The 6,337-nt window shown below is 37.3% G+C and overlaps 1 pseudogene; it reads left to right on the forward strand.

Moving 5' to 3' along the window:
- Positions 1-178: 178 nt before the first annotated feature.
- Positions 179-2,498, forward strand: LOC101294033 (annotated as a pseudogene; the record flags this gene model as incomplete).
- Between the last annotated feature and the right edge of the window lie 3,839 nt (positions 2,499-6,337).

Below are 6,337 nucleotides of genomic sequence, written 5' to 3' on the forward strand. Positions count from 1 at the left end.
GTTGTTAGTTTGATATTGCTAAGTTGCTGATTTGTTGTTGCTGCTGTTGTTAGTTTGATATTGCTAAGTTGCTGAGTTGCTGGCTTGCTGCTGTTGTTAGTCTGCTTGCTCTGTAATTACCAATGTCAATTTGATATTTGCTGAGTTGCTGCTGTTTTAGTTTGAGTTCCAGGCAAATATGGCAGGCACTACTTCTTCCTCTGCATCTAATCCAGTTCCTGAGCTGAGTAGCCAGAATAGGTCAGTCTTGAAGGCTAATTCAACTGATATGGGTTGGGAATATGCAGTTAAAGCTGATCCTACAAATCCAGATAGATTGAAGTGTTTGTTGTGCAACAAAGTAGTAAGTGGTGGAATAAACCGAATCAAACAACATATTGCAAACATCAAGGGGAATGTTGACGGTTGTAAGAAGAGTTCGAATGAGGACTAAAGCCAAATGTATCAAAGCTATTGAAGATGGGCGAAATAAGAAGAGGCAAAAGTTTCTCTTTGAAAAGAATTGAGGCAAGAAGTTGTTATTGAAGAAGATGAAATGGAAGAGGATGGATCAAGTCATGAGACAAGAAGAAAGAAGCGCTTTCTTGGACCTATGGATCGTTATGCATCCGCCATTGATCCTGATTCTTCATTGGATGAAAGCAAGAAGATGAAGCAAAAAAATATCAATGATTCACTTTTTAAGGAAAGAACACATAATGTGCATCAATATTTGGCTAGATGGGTGTATGAAGCCGGTCTTCCTTTCCATGCCATTGAGAATGATAGTTTCAAGAGGTTTGTGGAAGCGGTTGGGCAATTTGGCCCGGGTTACAAACCACCAACCCAATACCAATTAAGGGAGCCATTGTTGAAGGAAGAGGTGGAGAGAACTAAGGGCTTATTAAAGAGGCAAGAAGAGGAGTGGGCAAAGAATGGTTGCTCTATCATGACCGATGCATGGAGTGACCGGAAAAGAAGAAGCATCATGAACTTGTGTGTTAATTGTGCGGAAGGGACAACCTTTCTTTCTTCTAAGGAAGCATCGGATGAGTCACACACCGGAAAGTATATTTTTGAATATGTGGACAAGTGCATAGAAGAAATTGGGCCACATAATGTTGTTCAAGTGGTGACGGATAATGCTTCAAACAACATGATGGCGGGAGATTTGTTGAAGTTGAAGAGGCCAACAATATTTTGGACTTCTTGTGCAACTCACACCATCAATCTTATGCTTCAAGGAATTGGCACCCAACCTAAATTCAAGAATGTGATTGACAAGGCAAAGAGTTTCACCATCTACATTTATGCACATCACAAGACTTTGCACTTGATGAGAAAATATACAAAGAAAAGAGACATAGTGAGGCCGGGAGTCACAAGATTTGCAACCGCTTTCCTTACTTTACAAAGTTTGATGGAGAAGAAGATTGAATTGAGATCTATGATTACTAGTGGTGAGTGGAGTGAAGCAAGCATGCAAAGAGTGCAAAGGGGAAGACAGCTGCGAGTATTGCTTTGAGTCCTTTTTGGAATGGAGTAAATCTTTGCTTGAAGGTGTTTGCCCCTTTAGTCAAGGTGCTTCGCCTTGTTGATGGGGATCGGAAGCCATCAATGGGCTTTGTGTATGGAGAGCTACAAAAAGCTAGAGAAGAGATTAAGAAGACATACAAAAATCAAGAAGCTCATTATCGTCCAATCCTTGACATTATTGATGGGAAAACCCGTGAACGACTTGATAGTCCATTGCATTTAGCGGGATACCTCTTGAACCCTTATTACACATATGTTGATCCAAGCATTGTAAATGATGGAGTGGTCATGGATGGGTTTATTGAATGTGTGGAGAAGTTCTTTGGTGATGATCTTGACATTCAAGATAAGGTGACCAACGTAGAATTGCACAAGTACTTGAACAAAGAGGGTTCATTCGGAAAACCTATCGCTTTGAAGGGATGCTCACAAGATAATGAAAATTATAATCCGGGTAAGAAGACTTCATAACTTTTTTTATTTTGTCATTAGTATTGTTTATTTGTTTTGCTTTTGTAGTTTTGACTAATTAATAATGTTGTTGGCTTTTGATATTTTTGTAGTTGGTTGGTGGAATATTTATGGAAATCAAGTGCCAAAATTGCAAACTTTGGCTAAAAAACTACTTGGTTTGACAACAAGTTCATCCGGATGTGAAAGGAATTGGAGCGCTTTTGAAGGGGTAATTATTTGCTTAATTTATATAGTTTTGCACTCATAGTCTCATAATATTCAAGGATAATTTACTCTCTTTTTAATTTTTATTCTTAATTTAGATTCATACAAAGAAAAGAAATAGACTTGATGCAACAAGGTTGAACAATTTAGTCTGTGTTCAATTCAATGCCAAGATTCTCAACAAAAAGAAAAGAGAGAAAGAGAAAAATGTGGATGTTCTTCTTGCTAGTGAAGCTACTAATGCACAAGGTTGGATTGTTGATGGTGGTGATGATGATACTTTGTCTGATGTCACTAATGAAATGGTTGGAAATGATTTAGGAGTGGATAGTGGCTTAGAGCCTAGGAGAAGTTTTAGGATTCAAGAAATAAGAGAACTTGAAGAAGATTTTGATTCGGATGAAGAGGAAGAAGAAACTATGGATTTTGATTTTGACTCCGATACCGAAGAAGTACTTGAAGGATATGGAGAAGAAGAATTGGAGGAGTAGGCTTGCAAGAATGTATTTTTCTTTATTTGAATTGTTTTTTGGACATTGTTGTCTAGTTGGTGAATTGTGTTTTTTATTTTCGGATTTTCTTAAGGACATTGTTGTTTAATTGCATTTCTTACTTGCTTCAATTACATTGTTGTTGAAATGTTGAATTGTATTTCTTATTTTCCTTAGAACATTGTTGTTAGTACATTTTTAAGGACATATGTTATGTATTTTCATTATTTTCAGCATTATATGTTGTTTTTTCATTATTTTTAGACATTATAATACCTATTTTAATTGTATTTATATAATTATTTGTTATTAAAAAATAAAATAAATACAAAAATACAAATCCGATTAATCCCCAATTAATCTTTTGGACGCTGTCCGCCCGACTAGCACCCAGCGTTTTTTAGAACCTTGATGTGAAGTGTGGAATTTTTGGAGGAGTTTTGGATAGGTTTGGGATTTTTGAAAGATTGGTGAATTTGGCGGTTAATGGGGTAGAATCTGACCGTTGGATTTTCCGTATTATTGTTTTAGAATGTTGAAATAAAGGAAATAAGGTTGTGGTTAGAATTTGGCGTGAATCCAATAAGCTTAACCCTAGAAAGGGTAGTGGGTTAGGCGGAAGAGTTTTGGGTTATATATTTAAGTATTATTTATTTCTGAAATTGAAGTTTGGTCCTAAGCGTGGTTATTGTGTTAGGATTCGAGGAGACCTCACTTGAGTGGCGAATTGGATTTCGTCGGGTTTATGCCTAAAGTTGTGAGTGGACTTTTGTTTTAAATAATATGCATGCAATGATTGATTGTTGAGCAATTTATTTTGTTGGGGCATTTGACGTCATTTTGTTTTGACGTTTTTATTTTTCGTTTGAATAGTTACCGAAAATGGGATTTTTGGTAAATATAATTATATATTGATAAGGAGAGTATGTATATAAATGCTAGCTAGCCATATGTGTCTGTCCATCTTAATGGCGTAGCATATAGCTGCATTATGGTGTGACGTGAGCGTTGGACGCGAGCATAATAGCCCTATGTGAGTATCTAATTCGTATAGGGGGTATGGGCACATATTTATACACTCGTTCGTCCACCTTAATGGCGTAGTGTAGCACCGCATTAAGGCATGAAGTGAGTGTTAGACGCAAGCGTAGTAGCCTTATACGAATTTCTATTTTTCTTATATTTCCTTCATAGAATTCATACAAGGAGTATGGACGTGTGTAGATACATACATAATATATATATTGATGAATTTATATTATTGAGTTTGAGAGGCTCCATTTTATTGAGTTTTGGAGACTGGCCGGAGCTAGTCATGTAATTGCCAATTGCTGAGTTGAGAGCTTTTGAGCTGTCGCATGCAGCATATTTTCTATGGATATTTAATTGGGAAAGCATAAATATTTTTCATTAAATTCATTTTGTCCACTCACTCTAACGGTTTCAAATGTTTTCCCCTAGGCCTTTCGTTTTAAAAATGCCTAGTATGCAGGTTAGCATTGTTGGGCCTATATGGAGAAGAGGCATAGTCAATAGTATAGCTTCTGCTCATTTTTATATTTCTAGTTCATTTCCTTTCAAATAGAGTTGCTCTGAACTGTGGCTGTTGGTTATGAGATTTTTCTTGTTAAAATTAGTAAATAAATTGGGAGATGTTGTGATTTGGGAAGCACGAAGGCTCTAGGAGTTTAAGGTTGGATTTGGATTTTCAGAAGTGTTTGCTGGTATTATTAGGAAGGGTTGTCCATTTTTAAGGGAGGTTATGTCGAATTTTTGGTAAACTTTCCTTAGAGGTGGTCCCCGTAGGATTTACTTCGGGTTTCAAGGTGAAATTCGGGATGGGTCCTGACAACTGAAATCTGAGCTAAAACTAAACTAGAAACGCGGAAGCAAAGCTATATTCATAAGCACATAGCCACATATCGTGACCATGGCTCTGATACCATGATAGGATTCTAAGAATCTTGGATTACTGAGGCTAATTGCAAAAAATAAAAGGAAGTAGTAAAGGAAAACTATGACTCTGTAATTGTCTACATCTTGTATTCTCAATGATAAGGTGAACAGTATAGTATAGCCTTTATATAGGAAAATAGGTATTACAAGCCAATGACTATTCTACCTTTGCGACACTAATGTTATACGCTGCTAACATGAAAGATAATGCTCATGCAGAGCCATAAGTACATATTTCTATCAGCTTTCCCACCATGTTGCGCATTTTATGTCACATCCCGGTTCTTAAGTCAAGTTGCGGTTATTTACTTTTAGTATTACTTTGACCTTTAACTGTTTTGAATAACCGTTTACTATTTAAGGTTCTAAAAGTTGACTTTTTCTTTCCTCTAAAATTTGGGAAAACGTTCTTCATGAAAGTCGTAGAGGATGTTAAACGGAGTTTGTGGACACGTGGCACACTTAAAACGGAGTTCTTATGAAGAAGTTATGGTCTAAAAACGAAAGTTACTATTTTGGTTGGAGGTATAAAAATGAAAACTTACCGGATAGGGTAAGATAAGAAATCAGTTTTCACTCTCCCCCTCTCTCTCTCCTCCCCCCCGCGTCTCTCTCCTCCGCCGGATTCCCGGCCTCTGTTCGCCGTCGTCCGGCCAAGATAGGTGGCAAGCTTGGTATCAATTTGAAGCTTGGAGCATCCTCTACAAGTCTAGGTAGGTGGCAGCCCGTGTCGCGCCGCCGTGAATAAGCAATTTCACTGGGAATGTGCCGCGGATACTACTAGAAGAAAGTGTCAAGACCCACTCCGAATTTCACCCTGAAACCCGAAGTAAATCCTGTGGGGACCACCTCCAAGGAAAATTTACCGAAAATTCGGTATAATCTCTCTTGAAAATGGACAACCCTTCCTAAGAAAACCTGCATACACTTCTGATACACCAAATCCAACCTTAAACTCATGGAGCCTTCATGCTCCCCAAAATCACAACATCTCCCAATTATTTAAATATCTACACAAATCTCATATCCAACCATTTATAGGTTCAGAGCAACACTAATAGGAAGAAAGGAAGCATAATAAATTAACAAGCGGAAGCTATATGATGACTATGCCTCATCCCCATGTACGCCCGACCTCAACTATGCAATCCTGCAACTGGGCATTTTAAAACGAAAGGCCCAGGGGAAAACATTTGAAACCGTTAGAGTGAGTGGACAAAAACATAAATTTAATGAAAATATTTATGCTTTCCCAATTTACATTTCCATAGAAAATATGCTGCATGCGACAGCTCAAAAACGCTCAACACAAAAACTGGCAATTTCATAACTAGCTCCGGCCAGTCTCCAAAGCTCAATAAAATACAGCCTCTCAAGCTAAAATAAAATATGTATGTATTACACTCGTCATATCCCTTGTATAAATTTTCTTGAAACAACAAAGACAAATAGAAAATTCACACAAGGCTACGACACTTGTGTCTAACGCTCATGTCGCACCATAATAGTATTTTACCTCATTATGGTGGAAAAGACGGTGTATAAATATATACGCGCATATCCCCTATATAAATTATTATATTTATATAGGGTTACGAAGATTGAGTCTAACGCTCACGTCGCACCATAATAGAATTTTTACCTCAGTATGGTGGAAAAGCACATATAGCTAGCTAGCATTCCTTCATATACATATT

The sequence above is a fragment of the Fragaria vesca genome, unplaced genomic scaffold, assembly GCF_000184155.1.
Source record: "Fragaria vesca subsp. vesca unplaced genomic scaffold, FraVesHawaii_1.0 scf0512906, whole genome shotgun sequence".
In the NCBI taxonomy this organism is placed as follows: domain Eukaryota; kingdom Viridiplantae; phylum Streptophyta; class Magnoliopsida; order Rosales; family Rosaceae; genus Fragaria; species Fragaria vesca.